Source organism: Poecilia mexicana, unplaced genomic scaffold, assembly GCF_051168715.1.
Source record: "Poecilia mexicana isolate PSO_F unplaced genomic scaffold, ASM5116871v1 scaffold_7, whole genome shotgun sequence".
Lineage (NCBI taxonomy): Eukaryota > Metazoa > Chordata > Actinopteri > Cyprinodontiformes > Poeciliidae > Poecilia > Poecilia mexicana.
The window spans coordinates 24,312,586-24,339,878 of record NW_028263376.1 but is presented as its reverse complement, the minus strand read 5'-3'; the positions used below and the strand labels follow the sequence as shown (position 1 = coordinate 24,339,878).

General features: G+C 39.4%; 1 long non-coding RNA gene across 2 annotated transcripts in view; it reads left to right on the top strand.

Moving 5' to 3' along the window:
• The window catches only part of LOC106919051 (uncharacterized), a 231,249-nt gene that overhangs the window by 181,430 nt on the left and 22,526 nt on the right, over positions 1–27,293 (top strand). The window contains exon 1 of one of the 2 annotated variants that reach the window (XR_015763821.1): positions 25,628–26,038. The exons of the other annotated variant lie outside the window; for it this stretch is intronic. This is a non-coding gene — a long non-coding RNA (uncharacterized LOC106919051). Of the gene's footprint in view, positions 1–25,627; positions 26,039–27,293 lie in introns of those variants that run through there. 2 annotated transcript variants of the gene reach the window in all.

Sequence of the window (27,293 nt, the reverse complement as noted above, 5' to 3'; positions counted from 1 at the left end):
TATAATAACATCTTTCTCTCTCTCCCTGTAGATGATCTCTAGATAAGTGGTGTGTGCGCTTCTGTGTGTGAAAATGCGTGTCGGCGTGTGTAGGTGTGTGTGTGTGTGCTTACTGCATATGACTCTGTCCATATCTCCCCACTGAATGTTTATGAATGTTGAAAGATAATAGGTGTATTGGCTACTGAGGTGAGCACAGATTGGGGGAGTCACTCAGGGGAAACACCAAAGGTCTTGTTGACATTCCTTGCTGTAACTAGGCAACAAAAAACAGTGTCTGTATGAATGGGATTTAGTAACTTTACCTTAATAGAAAACAAGATGGGCCTGCTTTAAAAAAAAAGTCTCTTGGAGGATTTTTAAATGAATGGTAAAGTTGCGTCTTTTTTGACACAGGATGTGTTTGTATGGTCATCTTGTTTCCATTTTCAGATGATAGATTGAAATGTTCACAAAGCTTTTCTTTAAACTGCTCTAGTTTTATCTCAAGTTTAATTTTCCTTGAATAAAGATCTTCCCTTAGAGGTGTTCTGGACACATCCTAGTCAAAGGAAACAATTGAAGACTACATTGAATTTAAGATCCTCAACAATGAGCTGCGCTGTGTTGCTGGAAAGTGGGATGTCTAGGTTTCCCTCTTAGGTTTAACCTGCGACCTGATTTGAGATGAGTGGAAGATGGTTGGTGGATGAAGGAAGCCATGAAGCAAATCCCAACTTTACCATCATTAGCTGTTAGCCAGTCATGGTACAGAGTTAATAAATTAGTTTGGATCACTCACCGTTTCCAGTTAAAGGACATGAGTTAAAACGTTTTTTTCTACATGGATGTAGACGAGCAGTAACTTTTAGTTGCTGTCTATTCTTATTTGAAAATAAATCTCTCAGGAATATGTACATTAATCCAACTTTACCAAATTAAGTCACGTTCTGGGTAACTGGGTAGCACATTGTAGAACAGACCTATTAAGGATCTTTTCGCACCCCTGCTGGTAAGATATCATTACAACGAACGATTCAGACTGGTTTTATGTGATAAAGAAGTATGGGAGTATAATTTAGCTGTCATTTGTCATTTTAAATTTAAAATTTGTTCAAGAAAAATTTAAGTTAATAAAAGTCTTGTAATTGTGTGGGATGATTACGCATTGATGCAGCCCCAAAGCCTGGTTTCATGCCATAGTTAACATTTTATTGCCGAGTTTTCTTTTGAGCTTATTAAAAAAAAAGAGGTTTTTCCATCCATGGCTCACTTTCACCCATGCCAGCTTCTTACATCTGGTAGCCATTTTGTGCCACAGTTTTCCAAAGAGGTAAAACCACAGCGGCAGAAGGTGGAGAATAAGCACTAGCCCACCCAAGGTTGACAAGCCACACCATTACTTTTTGACAAGAACTACTGATAAATGGATTTAGCCAGTGCAGCCGTTTACTGACAGTAGTACATAACCACCTTAAGCCTTCTTCCAGAAGCTAATTGACAAATTTCCAACAAGATCAAAATTAAACATGCTGCATTAAAATCATGCATCCGAATAGACCAGCAGCTGTAAGGCCCACATGGTAATGTCCCAGTCATTTCCTCCTGCATTTTCTCTGGATCACTTTATTACCCTACAACAGCAGCAAAAAAAGGCAATAAGAGTCTGTGAGCCAAGAGTGTGTTTAGATGTGTTTTCTGTACTTCTTCCTGCCTCCATTTCTGCATTTTGCCTTTTAAAGTCCACCTTCAGCATCGCATCTGTGGGACTGCACCGTCCCACTTCCACAATGAGATGAAACATAAAAAAAAAGAACTCATGTTAAACTCCATCATCAAAAAAAAAAAAAAAGCATTAAAATGACAAAGGCGTAGCGTGTGCAGGCCTGCTACTGTTGCTGCACAGAGGTAAAGGGTGAAATGAGGGTACAGAAAGCTTGTGGTAAGAAATGACTGCCATTACAGTATGAAGCTATTCACATCAAACCAGTGTTGACTGAATCTGAGCCAAGTTGTTCTGGCAGCAGAGTGTGCCTTTACAGGCTGCTTACATGCAGGAGCAACATAAGAAGTAGGCCATTAAACAGCCATGTTAGCACACTTAAAGAGGCTTTTCACAGAAGCAAAGCTGATTTGATACATAATACAGTCAAAAATCTGAGCAGCAGTCAAACTGCTGGGATTGTCGTTTGTTTAACCAATACTTGATGGTAAAGAGTGGCATGAAATAGACTCTTTCAAAGAATAACCGCAGCATTGCCTTGGCCTGCACTGCAGGATAATTTCCTTCTTAGCCAGCAGCCCACAGGTCAAAGCACAGGTCTGGAAAAATGTAGAAGACAGAGCAAAGGAGAGATGCAGAGTGGAATTGGAAAGTAATGGGGAAAGAGACGGGGAGGGGAAAAAAAAAAAAAACAATAGACGACATAAACAGACAGCAAAACCGAGGTGGAGAGAGGCTGAAGGTGAATCACAGGACTGCTCTCGGTCTTGGTTTTGTTCTTTTATCCACAGTGACATGCGGTTTCATGGCTATTAACACACATTATATCTTGCTGTGCCATAATTTGAGCTGTCCATATATTCTCCACTGCCCCCTTCTCCATAAAACACATGAACATAATGGTCTGTCCTGTTGTCAATGTGTGCTATGCAAACTAATAAAATCAATACTTGTCGACGGAGTGTTAAAACAGGATGAAAGAGAACCAAAGAACAACTTTACCTGAAGAAAATTCACATTTTGAAATGGCCTGTAGTTGTAGTCCAGAACTACGCCTGATGGAAAATCTGTAGGGTCAGATGAAGAGGATCAAGGACAAGAGACGGCTTCAGAATCTGAAGACTTTTGCAAAGTGGAATAGCAGATATTTCTAAGTTAAGATGCGTCATGGTAACACACTCTCGCCAAAACAATATAAACACAAAAAAATTATTTAAAATACACTTTTAAATAGCAGGGTGTTACTTCAGGGGTTTGCACTGTTGTTCAACCATGCAGCTTTTATACTTTTCACATTATTTATTTTGCCCAGTTTTGTTTGCTTTTGTGTTGAATTATAAATATTGTTTGAAACTGCATTTTGAAATAGATCTTTAAATTACTTATTACAGCCTTTTGTATTTGATTTGTATCTTACCATATTATTTGACCAAGAGATCACATTTAAAATGTTTAATTTTAGCTGTTATTCTCAGCTGTCCCTCCTCTTTCCAGGGGTTCTCCCCTCTGCACATTGCTTATACAGCCAGTCCATCATAAATGTCAAACTTTTAGCAAACCATGAAATGACAAATAAAAATGCTTTGTTGTGGAAGTGAGAGAAGTCCAGGCAGATTGAAACCATCATTCAACTCTCTATTGTTGTTTTCCTTTTCTCCGTGACAGTCTCTCTAAGCCTACATTATTTGCGCGCGTGTGTGTGTATGCGTGTTTTTGCTGTGCACATTTGTGTCCTGTGTTGAAGAACAGAAGGTCTCTGCAGGGCTTGCCTGTGTGGGTGGACTCTGGGATTCACCGTGAAAACAACCAAAAAGCCAAGGACATTTCCTAAGCTGCAGCTCACACCTTAGAGCTCCAGTTATTATCCTGTTCAGAACTTGTGTGCTTTTATTTTATTTATTTTTTTAAACATATTTGGATATTGTGTTATTTGTCTAAATTTATCTTAATTGTATCAAATATCTGAATTGTTTGTTTTTGTTATTCAATCCTCATGTTAAAAATGTGTAGGGACTGTGTCAGTTCCAGTTTCCTGTGAAGGCATCTGTGTGGGTCTGTAAAAACCTCCTTATCTGCCTTGGCTCAGAAGATTACTTTGTCTACGCAGACTGGTTGACAACAAGCCTTTATACAGAGAGCTAGATTGTGTCCTAAGGTCTGACAGACAGTAGCTGTTGAAACACTCTGCTCCGCAGCCTGAGCAGCAGCTAGATAAGTGGAAGACAAAGACACTATTGTACTGTAACATGTGGCCCAGAGACTCTATGCCTTATCACAGTGACTTTCTTCCACTGCCTGCTGTTGCAAAGGGCCTGGATACGGTTTAGCTACAGATCCGTTTACAGTAATTTTCTTTATCTATTACCAAAATCGCTGTGTGATTTATGAGAATGCTCAGGGAGTTATGGATTCATTCCTCTGCATTGGAGGCCAACTTTTTGTTCTTACTGTCTGCTTGGTTGACACCAATATTGTGTTTCAGCATGCCCTAAAATTTGATCTTCTCATTGGAAGGTCAGCTGCACTAATTTTGCTTTTCAAGTTTTTTGACGGCATGAAAAGATCGTTTTTTGACCTTTTGTGACAGGACAAGATGAGCTGTTGCAGTTTAACACTATAAGAAAATTCAGTTTGATTAATATTTAGAGGCCAGTTTATAAGAACATACATTTTCAAGTACTTCAATACCCAATTTTTCTGAGCAGTATGGTATGGTTTGGTGCGATTTGATTCTGTTTCCCTTATAAAAGTGACCGATACAACCCAATCATGCCGCACCATTCTTGGGCCCCCTTTATAGTAGATCCATAGGACAATTGTGTGATCTGGTACGGCATAGCATAGTTATTAAATTTTCAATTTTGCTTTTTATAGCGTATAGCACCAATTCATAACACGTTGCATTTTGCTTTTAAAATTTTAAATATAGTACTTACAGTGTCTTAATGAATAGAAACATAATGGATTTTTTATGTGGTTCCTAGTTTGTCTCCAGACTTGTTTCCAGGATACAGCCTTGTTGAGCTCCTTCTATGCTGTCATGATATAGTCAATCTGTTTAGCTCATTTCTTGTTTTCATGAGTAGGGATTTATCCAGCACGGCGCTTGGCATAAAACGCAAAATAATGATTTTTAAAAAGAGACTTAAAATGTGTGATTCAGAAAAGTTCTTAAATAGAAATTGTTGGTGTTGAAATATATCTCCGAATCATTCATATTAAAAATGTGACACCCTGACGTGAAGCATAATATGTGATAGAAATATTATAATAGATGTGCAAAATGCTTCTGTCCAAGAATAGGAATGTGAAATCACTCAGAGTTAAATGTGGCTCTACCTCCTCCTGGAGATGAGCTGAATATGAGCAAAGGGGAAATAGAAGGATAATATTGGTGGCAATCAGGGTCTGCTGGAATGGTCCATGATAACGAGCTAAAAATAGCTTCACTTGGACTCAGATCTTGGCTCTCGCCCCATTCTCCAGCGCCTCCCTCTGCTCTGCTGTCCCACGCCTCCATCCTCCCTCCATCCTCTCCCCGTCCTTCCCCAATTCCACCTTTCTCTGCACGTCTCCATCCCTCCCTCGTTTCCAAGTAGCACCTGCTCCCACACCTCCTCCTGCCAACTGGCTGATGTCATGCTTCGGTTTCGGACAGACGTCCTCACGCCTAGTTCTGTTTGACTAAACGGCAGCCAGTGCAGAGATGACCAAGTGTACCCACACACAGACACGCTGCCTCCTGAGGCATGTGTTGATCTCACGACACACACTCCCGGCGTGACTGCTCAGTTTCACTCTGAATTTTAAAGCAACACATTCATCTAGGTTAGGACTTAGCACTTTATCTTAGAGTTTTATTCTTATCTTCAAACTTTGCGATTCAAGACCATATTTATTACACAAATACACATCGCTCCATCATATCTGATATTTTGAAACTTGCTGCCCTTCTCACATCAATAATGTAAAGTTGAAATAAATAGCTTTAGACTAATTCACACCCAGCTATCCTTGAGATGCAAGGCTTAACTTTTTTTTTTTTTTTTTGTCCTCAACCCAGATGTCCTTTGTGACCTCTCATCTTTAGGGGCATTGACCCCTGGCTTTATTATTGCCACATAGGGCCCTGTCTCTTCTAAATACACTTAACATTCTCCATCTGCATGCATTTCCTGTCTGCATCCCTTCTGTTTGTCATGCTCCTTAAACTCAGAAGCTCTTCACTGGGAAACTTGGCTCGAGACCCTCTTCCACTTCTGCTCCACTCGACACATGCCAGGATTAAAAGAGGAGACTTTGAGACTCTGTTTGTCTCACTGTATAGATGCTAGGAAACATGTGGACACTCAGCATATGCTTGGTTCATCTTAGCGGTGTTGCTTTTTTTTTTTTTTTTTTTAACCACCATTTTGTTAGAGATGGAACAATTAGGATCTGGTGGATGTTTCTAGTCACTTTTTTTTGTAATACTTTGATCTGATATTGCAATTGTTTTCTTAAATAACTACAAAGTATGGATCCTACATGCCTAAGTAGAAACCAGATGGACTTGTTTTTTGAATATAGTTCATTCCTCATCCAAATAGTCTTTTTCAGTTCATGGTTTGGAGATTTCAGGTCTTAAAAGAGGATGTCAGATCAATAACACTAATTAAGTGATTGGTAAGCAATCATGTCAAGGATAACTGGCCCTTCGCTCAATTTGATCAGATGTTTCAGTCGTTATTTGATGATCGACACATATGACCTTAAGAAAAGTTTGAACTTACAAGTCTGATGCTTCCAATGAATAGTAGGAATAAAAAAAAACAACTATTGAACACGTGAAACATTCAATAAATCAGAGAAGAAGCCCAGTTACTTTCTGTTTAAGCTCAAAAGATTCAACATGTTCTGGATGACTGAGAATCTACTCCAAGGAATGACATCAAAACAGTTTTCAGCTTTTTTGTTGTGAGGGATAAATATGCGAGAAAGTAATGCAATGTCATGCTGCATGTATGTGTAAATGTAAATCTGAGTTTTACTAATATTTCAAAAGAAAACCAAAATGACTTTTGAAGTATTAAGCATTTTAAGTGATCATAAGCATATCAGCATCTTATATTAATAAATAGTGTAGTTAGAATGGCTGGCATTACAAAAATAGCAATTGTAGAATTTATGACGCACAGAATGTAGATCCTTACCTGAAATATTGCATTTCCAGAAAATCTTGACCTCTCCAAATCCAACAGCCTTCCTGTTATCTCCTAAATGTGTTGCTCTCTCTCATCCTGAATGAACGGCAGACATCAAAGTAGACTTTCCTTCTGAAAATCTCCTTCCATCCCGGCACTGACTTTGTTTTTAAACGCCTCATTGGTACAGAAAATTGCTAACTGTGAGTCTTCTTGCCGTCCACTGACAGGAAAAGATCCTATTTCTGTATTTCCGACCAACTGCTAATCGTTCCTGATGCATCAAGCTGAAAATCATCCACACTGGTCTAGCTGTTTTTCATTTTAACTTAAAAGGGGAAGATTTTTGATTTATCTATTTGCCTGTTCACTGCCCCCTGTCAGCTGTGTCGATATTATTTTTTATGTCATACAGTTGTGTGTCTCTTACCATTGTTTCCCTGCAAATGTAGTCGTGATGAATCAAATAAAGTTTAGTAAGAAGTTGAGTTTATTCTAACCCAAACTTGTGCATATATATATATTTTTTTCCTTGACTGTTGTGTGTTGCTCAGAACCCTTTCTTTAGAGCAGCTACAGTAGATCTGTGCTTATATGTTTTGCAGCTGTGAGGTCAGGGAGGCCAGATCATGTGTCCTGACATGATTAACGTATTTATAAGCCAGCGAGGAAGGAGCAGAGTGAATGACAGTAAGTGAGCAGCAGAGTAAGTTGAGGCCCTCGACGTTATGGAGCCTGCAAGGCGTACGTGCCTGGAGCCTGCTAGTAAAGCATTTTGACCCCCTCATTACTGGCAATTTAGAGGATCAGGGCTCCCTAAAACAACTTGTCTGTTTGCTTGACTTCTGCCTGCAGTCACGAGGTCACAGCTTGGGATCAGGTCTGTCTGGCGGACTCTGGAGCCGAGTGCCACTTCCATCCTCTGTAATCCTCGCATGGCGGGAACCGAGAGCTTGCAACATCAACAACGGCCGAGGTCTCTTGTTTAAGAGGAGGAACCGTGAATCACAGCACATCTCCCTCTGTCTTTCTTTCAGTCTGTCTGCCTTTTATCTGTCTCTGCCTCTTGGAGATATATATCCACATTCACATTTATTTGCGGCCAGGCACAGTCTGAAATTCCTTCAAAACCACAGTCATCTTTGTTCACCCACACCCATTCTAATAGCTTCTCATAGGCTGACTTATGTATGCAGGCACACACACACAAACACACACGCGCATACACACATTATATGAACCCTTTTATTTTAGGGAACTGAAAGAAGGCCTTCCTCATAGACTCTTTTCTTTTTTCTTTTTGCTGTAAGAGATGCCTTGCCTGCATGTGAAAGCTGTCTCCGAGTTTTTAATGTTTTTAAATATACAAGTATAATCTCTTTACAAACATGAACTCACTGATTTAGTCACAGATTCCTAGTTTGGGTCATTTTTAGAATTTGAACACTGCTTTGAACATATTTTAGAACTTGAATTTAGTTTGCTAATGATTTCGATCCCATGATGTATTTTTTTTATTGTATTTTGGAGTCGTGCATGTACAGATTCACAGATTTGTAGACTGTTGACCTTTCACCAGACTTTTCCCCCTAAGCTGTGAAGTGCTTCAGATCTTATAGAGCTACAATGGGTAACATTGTGATAGATTTTATTTAGGTTTATCTGATTAAGAGAGTGTGAATACATGATCATCCGGTTTGCACTTTTTTGTTATGTTTCAATCTGTTAAGACCAGGTATTTTTTTCCCTCTGCTTTGCAGTTAAATGCTAGTTTTGTGTTGATCAGTCCCATTAAGTCCCAATAAAACACTCTGCATTTTGTGTAAAATGATAAACCGTGAATACTTTTGCAAGCCACGGCAAAGTTAGTTTGCATTACCTCACTCTTTTTTATCAGTCGGCTGCTATTTTTGGTATTCTGGCTGATGTGCAACCAGATGTGATATGATGCCCCGCTCGACTATTTTTACACAGCAAAGGTGGCATCAGCAAAAATCTGAGTAGTGATTTACTGCATATGCCACCAACAAAAGTACAAGAGTGAGGATAATTTATTTATTTATTTATTTTTACAAAAATAAGAACTGATACAAAAACAACACCTACTCTGGCAACTAGCTGGATCCAGTTTGCTCCTTTTCTACTGCTTATGTATCATCTGTCCAGTCTGCTGACCCTTCCTGTTGCTCTGCTTGACCTCTGTTCTTTCTTTCGTCACGCCATTAACACTTTGTCATTCTTTCCATTAGTTCACACATCTTCTTTCCTGTTCTGGATCTGGCAGCGTGACTGCACACTTGGTTCTGTGAGAACTGCAAGAAAAGTGCTGAGTGAATTTCTCTAAAATTTTTCCACTGAAACTCCGATGGTGAGGGCCACCATCGTTGAGTTTCGATGTTGTAACAGGGCTTCTCTAACTGTCCCTGGAACCTGACGTGAGTCAGGTTAAGAATAAGGAAGAGGTGAAGAAAATAGACGACTTGAGGCAGTAAACATCATCCACCCTTCTTTCGGTTCCGATAAATGACAGCTGGGTGTGTCATAGCATGTTAACCAATATTTTGAATCTTTACAAGCAAAACAGAAAACGAGACAAAAACTTAAAGGACAAAAGTAGAAGCTAACGTAAAGAGAAATACCATGGTCTCCAAACAAACATGCAAATATTTAAATGGCAGTTGTTCTTTTCTATTTTTAGTGGAGGAGATGATATTTTTGACAAAATCAGATGCCATAAAACACTTTTTCAAAAAAAATGGACAATGTGGACACAAAAAGAGACCTTACTCATAGATGCATTATTTCCCCCGAAAAACTCTGTGCTCTTTCTGCTTACTTATGTCTCCCCACATTTGGTCCCCCCCCACCACCTGAAAACAAACAAAAAAGCTAAATTATCAGAGTATATCCGATATATTATTATTGTTATCAGAGCAGGTAAGAGATGCATTTTACCAAAAGTTAAAACTAATGTACAGAAAAGAACTGTGCTGTTTAGTGGAATGCAGCGCTGGAATTTAAAGCCTACTGAAGTCAAATTTTTAAAGGACTAATAAAGCAATATTTTAGTAAACTGCAAACAATGTAAGTTCCTGGTTACAAACTGGATATATTGTACTACAGTTAATTATGTGTTCACTTAAAATTACATGTACTCTGCCTTTGTTGTCTTCCTTGTTGTTTTTACACTTTGTTTTTATTTCATTATTAAAAACTGTTCTGGTGATGTAATTTGTGTACTGCGTGAACCACGGCAGCACTGCTGCAGCCGAGAGTGGACCCTAAATAAACTATCCATCAGCATCTTATAACACATATAGGTTTCTTCGATGTGTGCTGCTCTAAAATACGTGATGACATCACCTTTCAGCACCAGACAGACTGGAAGTCTTGGAAAGGTCAAGCATTACCTCAGTGGCTGTGTAATCACTCATAGTTCATTCTGCTGCAGAAATGTTAAGTGTAGCACGTTTCCACTGCCAGACAATATTTACAACCGGTTTCAACAGTTCCAGTTTGTAGTAATTTTGTTTTATTTTTAATAAGATCTCCCCAATTTCATGGATTTTAGGCTGAATCATACATGAGCAGCAGTTGGTCTTATGTGTAACTTTGCGTAGAAAAAGGGTTTAATGACCGAGAGAGAACTTGCCTCACTTTACAGAAGCACATAAACAACAGCTGGAGGATGTATGAGTTGCAACTAGCATAACACAAGTGTTACATTATTAGCTATGTGATGCTTTGGAAAGAAATTTGATACTTTTTTTTTTTTTTTAGTTAACTCACTCAAAAGTGGAATGAACACAACATGCATTTGTTTTTGCCGTTAGCCTGAACTGAAATAAAACTTGTGACTCACATATGGGTTTTGTTACAAGCTTTTTACAGATGAGATAAAACAAAAAAAGTCTCATGGATTACCAGAAACAAGATCTGATTCTGTTTCTTTTTTTTCCCCCTACTCTTTTGTTTAGTGCATTTTCAGTTGACCATGTTTCTGTGTTTGCGACAGAACTAGAGGCAAATGAAGAAAAAGAAGCAGCTGCACCTCCTGCGTTTCTCAACTGCTGTTTTGTTTAATGAATGATAAAACAAGATGAATTAAAACTGACAAGAATAATTGTACGTAGCTTGTTCTAGTTCTCTATTCATGTGCCTTACTGTAGCAACCGAGTGCTTTGCTTAGTCACGATATGGCCATTTGCATATTGTAGCTTTTTCACTGTGTAATGCTTTCAATATGCTGAATCAACTTAATGTTCAGAGTTGCACTTCCAGTTTTCCTTCTTTTATATATATTTAGATACTAAAAGAGCCCGTGTCATTGTCACATTGTATTTCCAGAGTTCATCAACAGGATGCAGAAGTCAAGAAGGAAAGTTGTTGCTAAATCCTGCAGAATCTCTAAGCTGCTGAGTAACTTCCCATTTAATCGGAGGTCACTGGATCGACAGAGAGGACACGAATCCTCCGTTTAGAATTTGTGGAATTTTCTTTGTATTCCCTCCTGTCTTTTCAGTCTCAATCTTTTCTCCTTCTTGACAGTGCAGTAGAACAGAGGGTTGGTAGTTACTTTGTGCTTCTAACCTAAAATAACACAACTGGCCCAATTACAGGCTGGGCCTCATTACGCCGCCATGCAGAAGTGAATGAAAAATACTAGATCATGTAAAACAAAGCAGGAAACCTGAGCTGTAAGGAAGAGCAACATTTCGATTGCAGGTGTTTGCTTAACTACACGGTTGGGAGCCTCCAGGTGGCAAAGCTTAACATGGCGCTCAGTGTTTCCTGCTCTGCTCTGGAACTATTACACATTTAATTTGGTTTCATTTCTAGTTCTTCCAGTTTTGTTTTATTTTATTGCACTTTTTTTTGTTTTCAAACTATTTAGAAGTTACATCTTTCCTTGTTTTCTAAATATTTCCCCCGAAAATGTCACTCTCAGTCATTCAAAAAGGCATTTTCCTTTTTTGAACCCTGGCCTCTGGGGTGGTCAGGGCTGGGTCAAGTTGGGTCCGTGCCAGAGAAGCCTGTTTATGTAACACTCTTCAAAGGGAGCCAGTGAAAGAGGGCACTGTACAAGGAACGGGAAGTGTAAATATCTAACTGTTGCTGCCATAACACATGACATACTTAAAGACGGCCTCAAACAAAATAAAGAATGATCCAGGTTAAAACGTTTGACATGGGAAATCTACCAAGCGTTTGAAATCCAGCTCAACTTTTAAAGGTTTAAAACATGGTAACGTTTAGGAGCCACGTATAAATACAAGTTTAAACTAAACATTCCTGAAAACCCACAGTGTTCTGGTGTAGATATGATGATGTTTGACTTGCTGTAATGGTTAGGGACCATCTCCAAAATTAGGCTAACCTCTTTTTTTTCCCCTGTACTGGCCACAGCTTGGCATTAAAATCCTGCTCGCTCTTCCTGTGGACATGTATATATTTATACGTCTGTCACTGTGTTCACGTCAGTTTATACATGACCATTTAGACGAGTGTATCTGCTTGAACACAAGTGATTGTAAACTTTGTCAACATATATATAGATTTTTTTTTTTTCCAAAATTGCTTCCTTTTACTTTTAATCTGCCCTGTATCATTATGCGGCTAATCCAACATAGTCTGAGTTAAACATGGAAACACTCAGAACTAAATCTGTCTATTCAGTTTATGTTCATTTTCATTTTTGAAAGAAATTAATATGTAGGGTAGTTTAAATGGTATGCTAATAAACTGATGACATGAGAGCTGCAGGTTACTTTGCCTCTTTGCCTTTTCACATACCCTCAGACGTAAACTCAAGGTCAAATCAAACAAGCAGTTTTATTATTGGAGGCTGATTTCACAAATTGCTTATGACTTAAGTTTCTATTTGTGAATAAGTATGAATTCAAAGTCATGTTTGCTTTTAAAGCATTAAGTGCATTTCATAATTGACTTTCTCGCTGCCCTGTCTTTCTCTCTTGTATTAGTCACCATGGATTCTTCAAAAACCATGAGTTTGACTGCTGTGACCAGAATCACATAACCATGAACCTGAATAACCAAATGCAGTACCTTTGATTTTATGAAGCACCTTTGTCTTTTTTTTATGCTTTAGTGTCTTTTGCTTGCACATTATCTTGTTTTCTACATCGGCACATGCTGTTATGGTATATAAAATCATACATACTCAAACAGTTCTTTATAAAATATCTTTGCCTATGTGGTAGGCACATGACATACTTAAAGATGACGTATTCACGTCATACTTTTGTGCTTTAGATACATTTTAAAGTGACGCAGTTCTAAAAATAAATATTTTATGTTCTTGTTTTGGTCGTTTTTCACAGGGTTTTTTTTTTTTTGTGAGACGGAGCCCGTGTGATCAGACATGATGGAACACGGCCCTCCCTCCTCAGCTCCTGGAATCTATTGCAGAGCCTAAGGAAGTTTCTTGAGAAATAAGATGGTGCTACCTATTGGTGCTACCTATTGATCCCTGTTGTAGGTGTGAAGAGTAAGAATCGTCTAGTTATTAGTAAATGAAAAAGAAGCAGGGGGTAGCTGTTTAATGGGGTGGGATAGCAGAAAAGGAGAGGGTGCACTGTGAGTATGTTACAGTGCCTGGCACAGCTTGGTCTAGTTAGGCTCTAGGCCTCTCTGTGGGAGCCAAGTCTTCTCTCTAGGCACTGCCAACTCCCTGTGGTGTTGTAGCTACATGTTCAATTATGCTTTTGAGCCTGCCTGCCTTTACGTACGCCTCATAGGAAAACACCCCTAGCCTCTCTGCATGTGTACCAGTGTTTGTGGGGATCAGGGATTAATGAAGAGTTCATGCTGCTGCTGCTTTAAGTACAGAAGATTTCATTTGGTGAATAAAATTGATCTCTACATGTGGCGTGCTCCTGCACGACAAATTACTTACAATAAAAATATAATGTTTATATTCTGCGAGTACAAGATTACAGATTACCACTAGTAAATTGTTACGAATGTTCCTTTTTATTTCCAGAGGAATCAAAAGGAACATTCAAGAACGTCCACACTGCAGAATTCTCACTAATGCACAGCTTGTTGGTATAACAGCAAATAACCTTTTACAGAATAGTTCTCTTGTGCCTTTTGCAGTTCAAGAGAACATCGGTAATCTCTCGAAATGCACATGTCGACAGCGTCATTAACCATGGACGCATATGTCTGCGTGTGTGTCTGCACGAGTGTGGATGCATTCCTGTGGGCACGTAAGTGTGTGCACGTGTGCGGTGGCATGCTGGCTTGCTTATATGAAGGCATCCTTAAGTAGGGAGAGCAATTATCACTGCCAATAAAACTACAACAAACAATCATTGTTTTGGACCTAACCTTGTTGTACCACACCCCTCCATAAACCTTATTTCATCAGGACGACTGACACGGAGAATGTGCTGTGCTGTGCTGCCTAAGCACTCTCTCTAAACAGCATTTATGGATTCTGCATGGTGCTTGCCGTTGTACGTGTCTGAGTACCTCCATATGTACTGTGCTTACTGCACGTACTGTACATACTGTACACAAATACTTTATTAGCAATGTGGATGTACAGCGTGTTTCTACCCCTTGAATCTCTATATTTTAAGTTACAGCCCTGCCCAAAATTATTGTTTATTGGGGATACTATGTTATAGAAGTTGTACGTAATTGGGAAGTAGAGGGAAACTGATGTGTGACTTTTACAACTATTTGTACATAAATATCTGAAACATTTGGTGTGTATTTGGCCTTCCTGAGTCAATACTTTGTGGGTCATTTGTGCTTTCTTACAATAACAGCTGCATCTCTTTAGGACTGTGTCTGTACCAGATATAGTTGTAGCTTAAGCTCACTAAGGCTTGATGGAGAACATCTCTACCCAAATTCCCCATTGGATTTAAGTCTGGACTTTGACTAGGTCATTCTAACATGTCGATATACTTTGATCTAATCCATTGCTTTGTGCCACTGGCTGTATGTTTAGGATCTATTCTTAAGTTTTTGGCTCAGCTTAACAATTTTTCTTCCATGATTGCTTTGTAATTAACTCTATCTATTCTCCATTAGACCTTTACCAGCTTCCAAATCCCTCCTAAACACTGTCCACACAGCATGATGCTGCCACCACTGTGGCGTGCTACACGGTAAGGATATTGTGTTCAGGGTGATGGGCAGTGTTTTCTCCAACATTTTCACAATTGCCACATTTTTTCAGAAAGCTTATCTTTTTCTCTCATCTGATTAGAACATTTTTCACTTATTTGCTGTGTATCTTAAATTAACTTTTGAACAGGTCTGCTCTGAGCACCGGTTAGCTCGACTCCCCCATTAGAACTTTTTTTTTTTTTATTAAGCCAAATTTCTCTTTTTGTTACATGTTAGAGCCTGATCTTATCTTAAAAAATGGGCCCTTCCTCTAAGCCTTCAAAACTGTAGGTGGTAACATTTAAAATATTGTATGGTGAGCAGTTTTATTGCATTTGTGAAGATTAAAGTATTCGGAGTTTGGAGTTGTCCTAAATAACAGTGCTGAAAAAACAGGTAAGAGTCATTACTAATTGAGACGCACTAGATTTAAAACTATGTCTCATCAGGCATTTGTATGGAAGATGTTAAGATATTAGTCACCCTGAAATAAGGAAAAGTTGGTTTTGTCCCCTTTTGAACGTGCTGATCTTGGAGCTATTAAGAAATGCAGCTTGGACCAAATAATTACAGGTCTGTTTCTGAATTACCCTTTCCTTCAAAAATCTTGTAAAGAGTCCTTTCTGGAGCAACACAAACTTTTTGATACATACCCACCTGTTTTCTTTTTGTAAAATGAAGTCAACTGGAACTGGTTTGCCTAAGGTGGGCACTGATATCATGGTGAGTTTTGTTAGCTTTATCGCCTGCATTTGACACTGTCAACATCACTTTCTTAATGAACAAAGTTCATAGTTTGGTGGGGATCGCTGTCATTCTGTGGGTTTCAGACACAAACTTCACCGTAAACATAAACCAGTAAGTGTCAGATCCTGCTGATCTGGTATTTGGGGTTTATTCTCACCCTATGCTGCCATGCTGTTGTTCCCAGTGTCAGTGTAACGTTGTTTTAAGAACGGGTTAAACTAAAGCCAGTAGAGATGGTATACGCTGTAAACAGCTTTTGTTGATTTATAATTTTCACTCATATGAATGCATTTGAATATTTCAGTCTTCCTCCATGTCTAAATTCATAAATGGCGAGAAATTTTTCAAAACTAAAACTAAATTTGAGCTTACACACTATGCTTCTTTTTCCATAAGTATTATTTGTTGAGAACCCCCACACCCCCCCGCCCCTCCAAAGCAACACGAGCAGATTTCTAAAATTGAAATAACCCATAAGTACAGCTAGCAAATTTACTTACAGTTTGTCCTTAGCTTTTCAACCCTCTGCCCACCTGCTGGAGTGCACCTGCTATTACATCAAGAAAACAACACACCTCCTACCTGTCTGCTTTAAAATGTTTAATATTTGGTGTATGATTCCTAAATTAACCTTGGTATGCATATTAATATGTGTGTATGTCTATGTGTGTGTGTGTGTATGTACTTGCATTTTTTTTGTTTTTTTGTGGTGTATCCCTATAGGCTGCTGTGTTGTTTAGGACTTTATTTCCCCTGTAAGCTCAGTCACTTGGGAGCTACATCTGTAAACATGCCTGGAGAAGCCTGCCTCATGTATGTTTATGTGTTCTCATTTGAACATGAAGTCTCAAGAGGTAATTTCACTCAGTTTGTTTTTCCTCTTGAACAACATGCAGTATCCAACTAATGTGTGCATAGGTTGGGGAACGACAGAGGGTAGTTTGACTGCCTTGAAGCGAAATGTTTATAGAAAAAACAAACATGGTGAAGATATCATGTGGAATTTTATTTTTCAAATAGTAAAAAAAAAAAAATAGAGGAACTCAAAGCTCCTCTGGGAACAGTTATAGGAATAAACAGGGCAGGTTAATCTAAAAAGCGTCACTGGCGACGTATAGGTCAACACGTTCAGGGTAGAGTGAATCACTTCCGATCGGTGAGGTCTGTTCAGCTCGCAGCCTTTCGTGAAGAGCAGCCACATATGCCTCCATGGTATTCTGTGTCAGTGCATGCTTGAAGTGTTGAACTGGGCTCCTGCCGCTTTGTTTGGAGCAGTCCAATCAAGCGTGCGGGATATGGAAACAAACTGACATCAAAGACAAGACACTGCCACCATTCAGAGTCATGGCCTACTTATCCCTGGCTAACTGTATCCCTGTCTCTGTACGTCTTTCATTCGCTGTCCCCCTTTTCCTCATGCAGCCTTTCTTCAAACACTTCATCTAACTGTGTCAGTGAAAACAGTGACAGTTAACCCAAACCTGCGTAAAGAGTTATTTTAATTTGTGCATTGGCATGATTCTTGTGCTCTATCGATAAAAGCAAACTTTAGGCTGCTCTCTTCTTGCAGTCGTCTGAATTTTCAGTGCACATCAGAAGGAGAGGATGGCCCTGCTGACCCATTGTGTCATAGTTGTGCAGCGGCACATGGCCAAGCCCCAGTAGACTCCACCCCCTACTGGTCTATGCCCCTGTCCTGACTGACTGGGTGAAAAAAGGAGAGGAATTACCCATGTACTGCTTTTACTGGAAGATTAACTGAGTGAAACCTGTATTGGGCCTATTTACATGCTTCTTTCTTGTGAACAAAAGTGTTAATTTTTATTTAGTAGAAAATACAGCACCACAAAACACTTTTATCCTCTTACTTGTGTATTCATTTTTATTTTTATAGCGCACTTAAGTGTTTCAGGCCACAAAATCAAATTTAACACCAGACAAAGATAACCAGATGAAGTATAAAGCAATTTTTAACTGATTACAATTTTTTTTTTTAGCTGAGGAGAGTTTTCCATACCGACCTGATCCAATGTTAAAAAAAAAAAAAAAGTGTTTGCCCCCTGGCTTGCAAAACCATAAATCAACTGTAATTGACCATGATTTTTGTTCAGTTTCAGTAGTCACACCCACCTCTGATTACTTTCAGACGGGTAGAATAAAAAAAAACATATTTAAACAAAACCTTGACGACATGAAGTAGACTAAAAAGACGAAATAAAATAAAACAACACCCACCACATCATGCTCTGCATCTGAATAAATTCAAGAACAGATGAGAAACTAAGTCACTGACATCTATCAGTCTGAAAAGGCTTTAGGACTCCATCAATCCACTGTGAGAGCCATTATTCACAAGTAGAGAAAACACTACACAATGCACACAAACAATGCCACAAAAGAGCCAAGACTAACATGTAAAACAATGCACGCCTCACTTGACTCAGTTAAGGTCAGTGTTCATAATTTATCAACAGAAAACAGACAAGGCAAAATGGCTTTTCATGGGAGACATCCGAGGCTCGACTCCTTACAAAAAGAACATAACTAACAATCTCACATTTGTCAGAAAACATCCTGATGATTGCCCAAGACCTTCAGATTTTTCTTTCTGTCGAACAACGAGACAAACATGGAACTTTTGGGAAGGTGTGTATCCTGCAACATCTGGTGTAAAACCAACACAGCAATTCAGAATATCCTGAACAAGAACATTCGTCCTTCACTTCTTGACCATGCTTGGGTGTTTGGAGGACAAGGGTCCAAACCACACCTGCAATGCAAAGCTTTTTGATTGCATTAACCAAAGCATCTGGACTTAAATATAATTGAGATGCTATTGCATAACAGGTAATCCAAACTCAAAAACTCTCTTTTGACCCTGAATTAAAATAGTTCAGCAAGGAAGAGCGCATGAAAAATCTTCCACAGCTATGCAAAAAATATATGCATATCACTTATTTTTAATATAGACTAATATGTAAAAAGCAGATTTATTAAAAGTTACTTACTGCAGCTTTAAGTAAATCAATAAAAGCTTTTCATTTGAGTGGTTTTCAGTGTTCACAAGTTTGTTTCTTTTTTTTTAATAGCTCAGGATACAGTCCTGTGTTTAATCGGTGGTCATAAGTTTTACCGATCAGTGACTAAATGGTAAAGTTTTGATCGATAGAGCTGCATGATAGTTGGTTCCTCTCGCATTAGGAAATGTCTTTTTTTAGGTCATAGCTTTAACAAGCTGATAAAAACAGATCTATAAATTAACTTTGGCCAAAGGCCATGCAAACACCAAAAGAGGGAGAAACTTCCTGTAACAGCCGTCAAAGCTATTAAAAAGGTTCTGTGGTCAAAAATACCTTGCAACGAATAAACTGTGGCTTGAGCCACTCATATTCGTGTCTAACCTTAAAGTGAAATGAAAAAACCTGTGATATGTGCTTAGAGGCATTAGAAAAACGTTGGTATTGGTTGGTGTCATTGCATGAACACGTATCATTAGGTGGTACAATGACTTTTCTTTTAATAAAGCTTAATGTTTTGATGAAGTGAAGATGGGGGTTCATATCAAAAGGAAAATAAGGAACAGAAACAGACATGAGAACTTCTTGTCGGTTGCTTAAATCATTCTTCCTTTTGTCATCCTGAGGAAAGGGAACTGGGTAAGAAACCGTTAATGAGTCTCCTAGCGATGAGTAAATAATCTGTATCACTCTGTCTGCGTCTGTCTCTCTCTGTGATGGTCGGCCCGTGGTGGAGTCATGCAGGCTGTTGCTCTCTGCACAGCGTTAGAGAGGAGGTGAGCAGGGCGACACACATACTCCCAGATTGCTCGGACTGCTCCCACAACAGGGCCGACATTGCACTGTTTATTTAACCATTAGCCGGGGGGGGGGGAGCCCAGAGCTGGCTCAGCGGAGGGAACATATTAGCAAATGTTTTACTTTAAACAGAAGCACTTCGGCAGACAGTAAAAAGTTGCGAAACGTGATGCTTTACCTGCAGATTATCAGGATGGGAAAAGAACTGTTATTAATAGTTAATTTACATATGACGTGGACAAAGAAGCACGCAAAATTATGTCGTAGTTGCATTAATAGCGACCCAAGGAAAACATGATCTGTGTTGACTTTCTTAAGGTCTCAGACTAACATGTCGATAATCAACGTTGACCTGTTATGTAGGTCTCCACCTGTTTCATTGTTGCTCAGGCTGGGTATATAGTTTACAGATGGTTCAGGTGAGAGTGAAAATAATAAAATTGTCATCCCAGACAGTATCACTATAGCATATGATAAAAGAAGGCATTTCAGTAATACTACCCTAAACTTGTGGAACCTAGTTACCCTAAAGCCTTAATCTCCAATAGGCTGTTGGTTTTTTCCCCAAAGAAACAACAGGATGCTGTCTCAACATATATATATATATATATATATATATATATATATATATATATATATATATATATATATATATATATATATGTTGAGACTTAAATATGTCATTAATTATGGGCTAAAATGACTTCTGATCCCAAAATTATACAGCTTACAGTACACAAAGAATAAGAGAAAAGTGACTGTAGAAAGTTAACCCAAGATAACCCAGGGAGCATGTGAAACAGAGTAAGCTTTTCAGGTTTTGAACTTTATAGCAACATAACCCAAACACACAATGCATTCAGCCTTCACACATTACCATGCTCTTCCTTTCAAGCAAACGTACAGATTGATTTAGTGAAGGAGCTACTTGCCGGTGCTCGTCCACCTTGCTATTCCTTCAAACCAAACCGAGCTCCAACACATGCAGTGAGGACTATACAGAAAGTTCTTCAGCTGAAAACAAGAAAACAAGACTATCTCTGACAACATCAAAGCCAATGGGGGGAAAGAAGAACGAAAGAACACTTGTTTTCTCAGATCAGCTCGTGATCTCTTCTAAATAATCTCTTTGTTATCTCTGACCTGCGACTTAGAGTCTTGTAAGGTCGGCGCTTTAAAGAAAAGCTTCTCTTGGAGGAATAAGTTGACTCATGTTATTCAGTATGTTATCTTTTGTTACTCTTGGCGGTTCTTTATATCCCATGTAAAACACTTTGAGCCTTTACTTAGAATGTTTAGGAAGAAGATCATGATGACGGCGAGAACTGGGAATTACAGAAAGTGTATAATCACACAGGCTGGGGGACATTAGAGAGCCACAGGCCAGCGCTGACAAACACATCATCAGCTGACACTATAAATCTATAGGATGTCTATGTGTCCCTCTCAGGCTAACTCCAAACACGTGCACTTAAAGCTAAGCATGTTTAAGGGTTTGAGCACTGCCACTGGGCTTTCTCAGGATGAATAATAACTCCTGGCCTGTCAAAGCAGAGTGTGAGCCATCCAAAAACCTGTCAACAGCCCACTTACCCTAAAACCCGTGCCACTACGGTCTGTGCTTACGGGATCTTTGCAGGCTGTCTTCCCGACACAGTTTAGCTGACACATGCTGCTACAGCTCCTGGAATCACACGCAGACCTCTATTTATTGTGATAACATAGTTTGTTTCACTATTTTCGTCAGAGTCTGTTGTTTAGTTTGGAGCTGAAACTGTGCAAGAACACACTTCCACAGTGGTGAATGCACTATTAGTGTAAATGTTGTCGATGTTATTGTTAAGATGTGTTGTGTGAGTTTGTGTTATCACCTATAGGAGGAAAATTACTTATTTTTCAGCCGGTCAAAAAACCACAAATTCTCATGAAGTTTTCTGGTCTCTGCCACAGTGACGTCTGTCGGCTCCTCCAGAAACACCTGGACTGTCAAAGAGCAGTGATTCCCTTCATTCATTAATGTAGAGACCTTTCTGAAAATTGAAAAATGTTTGATTTAAAACTTGTAGAGTATTCTGATTCATTTAAAATGCTACTTGGTTAATAGTTCATTGTCACTATTTCCATGCAGGAATCTAGAACAAGCAACACTTGTTGCCATGGCTGAGCAGAGTGACTTCTCCAGCTGCTCTACTTCTATGATAATATGATGGATCATAAATGTACCTTGTGACAAATTTAACAATAAGTTCACATTTAAAAAGTTGTGTGTTTTGAAACCACCTTGGGACTGATTGTTTTTCTTTCTGTCAGTAGCACAACATTACTGTAAGTTATGAATTTTGCTTAACCCTTGTTTGATAGGAACATTTAGGATCTCTATTATGATCTTTGTCAGAATATTTAGTCGAACATAAAAAAGCTCAGTGTTGTGAGTTTTATATTAATGTATCATATTTACCCCATGTACATATTTACCCCATGTAAATATGTATTTTATTTGAAGGAAACTAGTACAAATAGATAAACACTGGGTTAACGTTGAGCTTCTCAATAAATCAAACAAGAAGTGCTTTTTAAGTGTGGACGTTCAAAACGTCCACACTTACTATATGTTACATTTTATAAACTTTTGTTTTACTTTATTTTAGTCAGAGGAGTTGCAAGATTATTAATAAACCATGGCCTAATTCTGCTCTTAAAAGCTGCATTGTCAGGTCTAAACAGTACAGATGTTGCAAAGAAGTATATTACAAATTACAATTGGGAAAGCAAACTGTGTTAATTTAAGTTCCTTATAAGTTCAACAATAACAATATAACTATGTTTAACTATTTCCAAACCCATTTCCTCCTCCTCTTTTTCTATCTTTTGTTTTTTTTTCGCTTCACTATTGTCCCAGTGGCAACATTGAGGCCTCTTTGAAAATATGAACTGAGAGAAAAGTTAATCTCCTACACAACCACAGAGCAGTGCCTGTAACTCAATACAGTATACTTTGTGGGAGGCCAACTTGTCCTCATCTAAAAAAAAATTAAATACAACTTGTCCACTTATGAGGAATAAGATTAAAACCCAGTTATTAAACCTCGTAATGAACAGAGAGGCATGAAGGATCTCCATGCGCGGGCGCGAGAGGGTTCGAAGGCGAGGATGTGTGTCTGTTTGTGCCTGTGGTGTGCATTAGTCACAGTGTGTGTGTGTGTGTGTGTGTGTGTGTGTGTAGGGCGGGTGCTTAAGATTCCCAAGCAGGCCTTATTGGAGATGATTACTCTCATAAAACCTCTGCTCTCTAAATTACCTCCCTGCTTCCATTTGCAGTCTAAACACACTTAATCAAGCGCAGGTGTGTCTTGATGCATTTACAGACGCCTCGCTGTCAGACTGTCTTCAACAGCTACACAACAGGATGCGTTTCGCTCCCCTTTTCCATCCTTACTCTACAAGCAAATCTGGAGAATGACAGATATGAATGAAAAACATGCAAGTGAATAAATGTTTCACTTATTAGCTTTCTTTGACTTTCTCTCCTAATCTTCTCCTCATCATTCTCTCTCTTCCACCCCCCCATCCCCTCCTCCCACCCTTGGTCCAGCATCTTAGCACACCGGCTGAGCTGGAGATCCGTGGGTTAATACGGTTACCGAGGATAACAATCTCCTCCAGCATCGCTTCATGATAGATGGCCGCTCTGCGTGTACGCGCCGAGTGATTGAGCAAGTGGGTGAGTGAGTGAGAGATAAAGTAAGCGGGCGACTGTGTTAAAAAATGTGTGTGCGGTCCCCGAGCGGGAGTGTGAAAGCGAAGGGGAGCCATGGTATCCGTCAGAGGAGAACAATGGCTTTTAAATGAATCTGGGAGCTCGTAAATCACACAAAGAGAGAGCCCAAATGCAGTGCTGATTGCCTGGACGTCAGAGTCAGCGGACGACAGGAAGGAACGAATTAACAAGAGGCCCAGTGAGACACCTTGTTAACGCCTGAACAAAACGCCTCCATTAGGAGCCGATGGCCTACTTATGCAAATGAATCCACATAAGCACACATTCTTGTCTCAAAGTTCTGTCCTTGGGAGGCAGACTTAGTTAGTCAGTCAGGACAAATGTAAATAAATCAAAGGACACAGTCTCTTTTCATTATATATTGGCTGATTTGAGGTAAAGAGAATGTGAAGTGGGCCTTGTCAGGTATACCTGCACTGGCGTACTTCTGTTTCCCAACCCTGAAGTGGAAGACAAAGGTATTTCCTCACTTGCCTTTTGAGTGCGTGTTTTTGTCTTTATCGCATATGGCTTAATTGGTTTGATAACGATGTAATTTCGTCGTCTTTTGTCATGTCTGTAGCTGTTAGTGTATGTGTTAATGCTAAGCAGTTGTAAATCATTAGAGCCAGACTTCATTATGGTTTAACACAAGTGTTGCCACAGACAGAGAGATGAGTGGTAGGCAGTGTGTAATTACAGGTATGTGGGGGGGAAAACATGCAATTACAGATGTAGAGGCGGCCGTTTGCATTTTCTCCTCCAGCTCCTGGACTCTGAGTGCTTGCTTAGCTCGCCTCGCCTCCAGCGATGGAAACTTTCTGAGTATGTTCATGCGGCTGATTCAGTGGACAGATCAGTTTCTACTTTAAACTGATTTGTTTAAAGTAAATCAGTTTCTGCAACCAACAGAGGTTTAATCTAAGTATTTCTTGTGATTTTTTTTTTCCTTTAAATGTAGTGTGTCCCTAGCATGCTCAATGCTAAAAAGGAGTGAAATCCAAGCATTAAATTGTGTGCATCTCCCATACCACACTTACTTCATTTTGGTCCTTAAGACACCTTACAAGTTGTCTTGTAACATTTCACAGAGTTACAGAGACACTACCAAAGGTCACTATTTTTCTCACCTTTGTGCCTGCTGCTGGTGATCAGAGGGCCCCGTGAACTGAATGGAAGCCTCCTTTCTGCCGTTCTGCCCCAGGGCAGCTGTGGTTGCAATGTAGCTTACCACCACGAGTGTGTGAATTTGTGTATGAATGTGAGTGACTGATTGCAATGCAATGCGCTTTGGAGTCGTCAGATTTGATTAAACGCATTTTACAGGCCATTTACCGTTTCTATTTGTTTAGATCCATGTGGCAGATTTTAGTGTATTGACTCTGGCTCCACAGCAAGATCTCTTCCCAGAATAGCCAAAATATATGTGGTACATTTTCCATGACATGCAGCACTCACTATAAATGCCACATACGTATACTAAGTGGTGTCATTTGGATAGTTGCATGACATTCCTCATAAATACAATGCTGAAAGTGGTTTGCAACAATATAATTTTAAAACACAAACCACACACCAGTTATTAAGTGTCAAATCATATCTTTAGCCTGGATGCTAGCAAGTGCAAAAGGCGATGTAATTTTACTTATTTCAAGCATTTAGACAAAATCAGAAGTAGCCTACATAAAATGTGTTCATTTTATATGAAGTTCATTATTTTAAGTAGTCAAACCTTACAATGTCAATTTCCAGAAAAATATGTTGACAAATAATTTTAGATGTCTGTCGTCCTGCAGTACCGGATTTTATTTGCAACGGGTACTTTACATGATTAACGGATCACATCTTGAGCCTTTCCCAGGCTGTGTGTGTACTGTTGCAGGCAGAAACCAACTGGCAGTGACCACGGGTCACTGTTAGGCTTGAGGTCAGGTCAACACATTTGGCCACCCAGGGCAGATCAACTGATGAGTCAAGTTGCAGGTGAGAGGTCAAGAGTCAGGACGGTTAGCTCCTTCACTTTCACCTGTCTGTTGTGAGGGGCAAGAAACAACAGAAATAGAGATGAGAGAAAAGCTCTGTGTGAAAGCGAAGGCTCAGAATGAAGACACGGGTGTCTTTCTTTTTTTGTGATCTTAACTTTCTCTTGGATTCAGTGAGATTTTTAGCACAGCGCTGGCGACGGTTTCTGGAGTTCCAGAGTTTGTGTTCTGTCTTCTGTAATGTTTCTGCCCCTTCTCTCACCACTATAACAATAAAAGTGTTGGCTGATTGGGACTCTGACGACGTAACTCAGAGCAGCCACCCAGACAGTGAGGTTAGTTAGTCTGGTTTTTGCGGTCAGACTGTTTGGCTGGGGGCAGAAAAAAAGAAAAAAAAGAAACCTTTTTAGATAAACCTAGCTTTGCCGCAAGTGTTATTCCCACACACGCACAGTGTATCGACACACACATACACACACACACACCTGCTTTGAATAAACAATGGTGCAACAAGATTTCACAGGAAAATGAAACATGCATTTCTCTATCTGTTTCTTTTTCTTTTTTTTTTTTTTTTAGAGAAATCAGATAGATCTGGCTGGGATGTAGGAGGTCCCAAGACAAAAAAGAGGACAAGCTAGGAAACAAAAGAGCAGTCACTCCTGAACTTCATATTCCTGAGACATGTGTGACCCCCTAAAGCAGAGGTATGTAGCAGCTGTGCTCCCCCCCTCCCTACCCCCATTTGGAATGAAGAAAAAATGTAAAACAGAGACAAGGCGAATGTGGCCATCTCAGATTATAAAAAGGCAGGTGGACGTCTGAAGTTAGCAGGTTCGGTGTCACACAGAAGGCAATGACAACAGTTGGAGGACTCTTTAGAGCGCGGCTTCCCACAAAGCACCCGCTCTCTATATTTTTCTCTGACGCACAGTGCGCACATAAACACATACCTGTGCAAGGAGACACTCAAATACATAAACAAACACACGTTATTTACAATACTTAAAGTATTTGGTGAAAGGTTAGAGGAGGCGTGACTGACCTGCTCACTCATAATTAAGAGCCTAGGAGAGCAGAGCCTTTAGGCCAGCAGGGGCCCTGCCCAGACGCACTCCCTCAGACTGCGCTGTTTATGTTTCATTAGAGCACAATTATACTTCGCATCCCTCTCTCGTACAGCATCTCGCTCTCACACACTTTCCCTGATTCTCTCTTGTGGGGCTTTTTCGCTCTCGTCAGGAGGGAACAACATGTGCTTGGCGTCATTGAGCAATGAGCATATCCTTATCGCAGGTCAAACAAGCTGCTGAGAGGCCCTTCTCCACACACAGAGCAGGAGTGGACAGTGAGATTATAGAACAGAGAGAGAGAAAAAAAAGTTATGACAGACGGATAGTGGATGTAGGAATGTAGCAAAGGGGTTTTTGGACAAGGGAGGAAGAGAAAGGCGGAGAGTCTTCCAGGAAGAGGTGGTCAGCTCCCAAACTGCAACAGCACAAAGAAATTAGCAACATAGAAGTTGGAAGTAAAAATTGACAAAATGTTGTGATAAATATTACATACTGAAAAAAAATGAAAGTGCTAGTTATAATTGAGAGCTTTTATTTGCAATTTGCTTTTTTTTCCCGACTCAGCTTTTCAACTTCAGATTTTTTACAGCAAATTTTTTCACCTCAAAGAAAAAAAAAAACAATATAAAATTAAACTTTTCTAAAATTATACTTATCTAAAAAAGCAACATCACAAAAACATTTTAATCACATTGACATAGCTGGTGAAAACACGTATCCCTGCTATTTATGCGTGACTTTTGGAGGGACTGTAATGTTTTTTTTAGCATTCACAGGAAGCATGTTTTTTTTTTTTCTTGTTTGTTTTCTTGGAAAATACCAGCATTTTGAGGATCCTGGGTTGTACGAACATTTAAGAAGAATGCGAATATACACAATAAGTCAATCC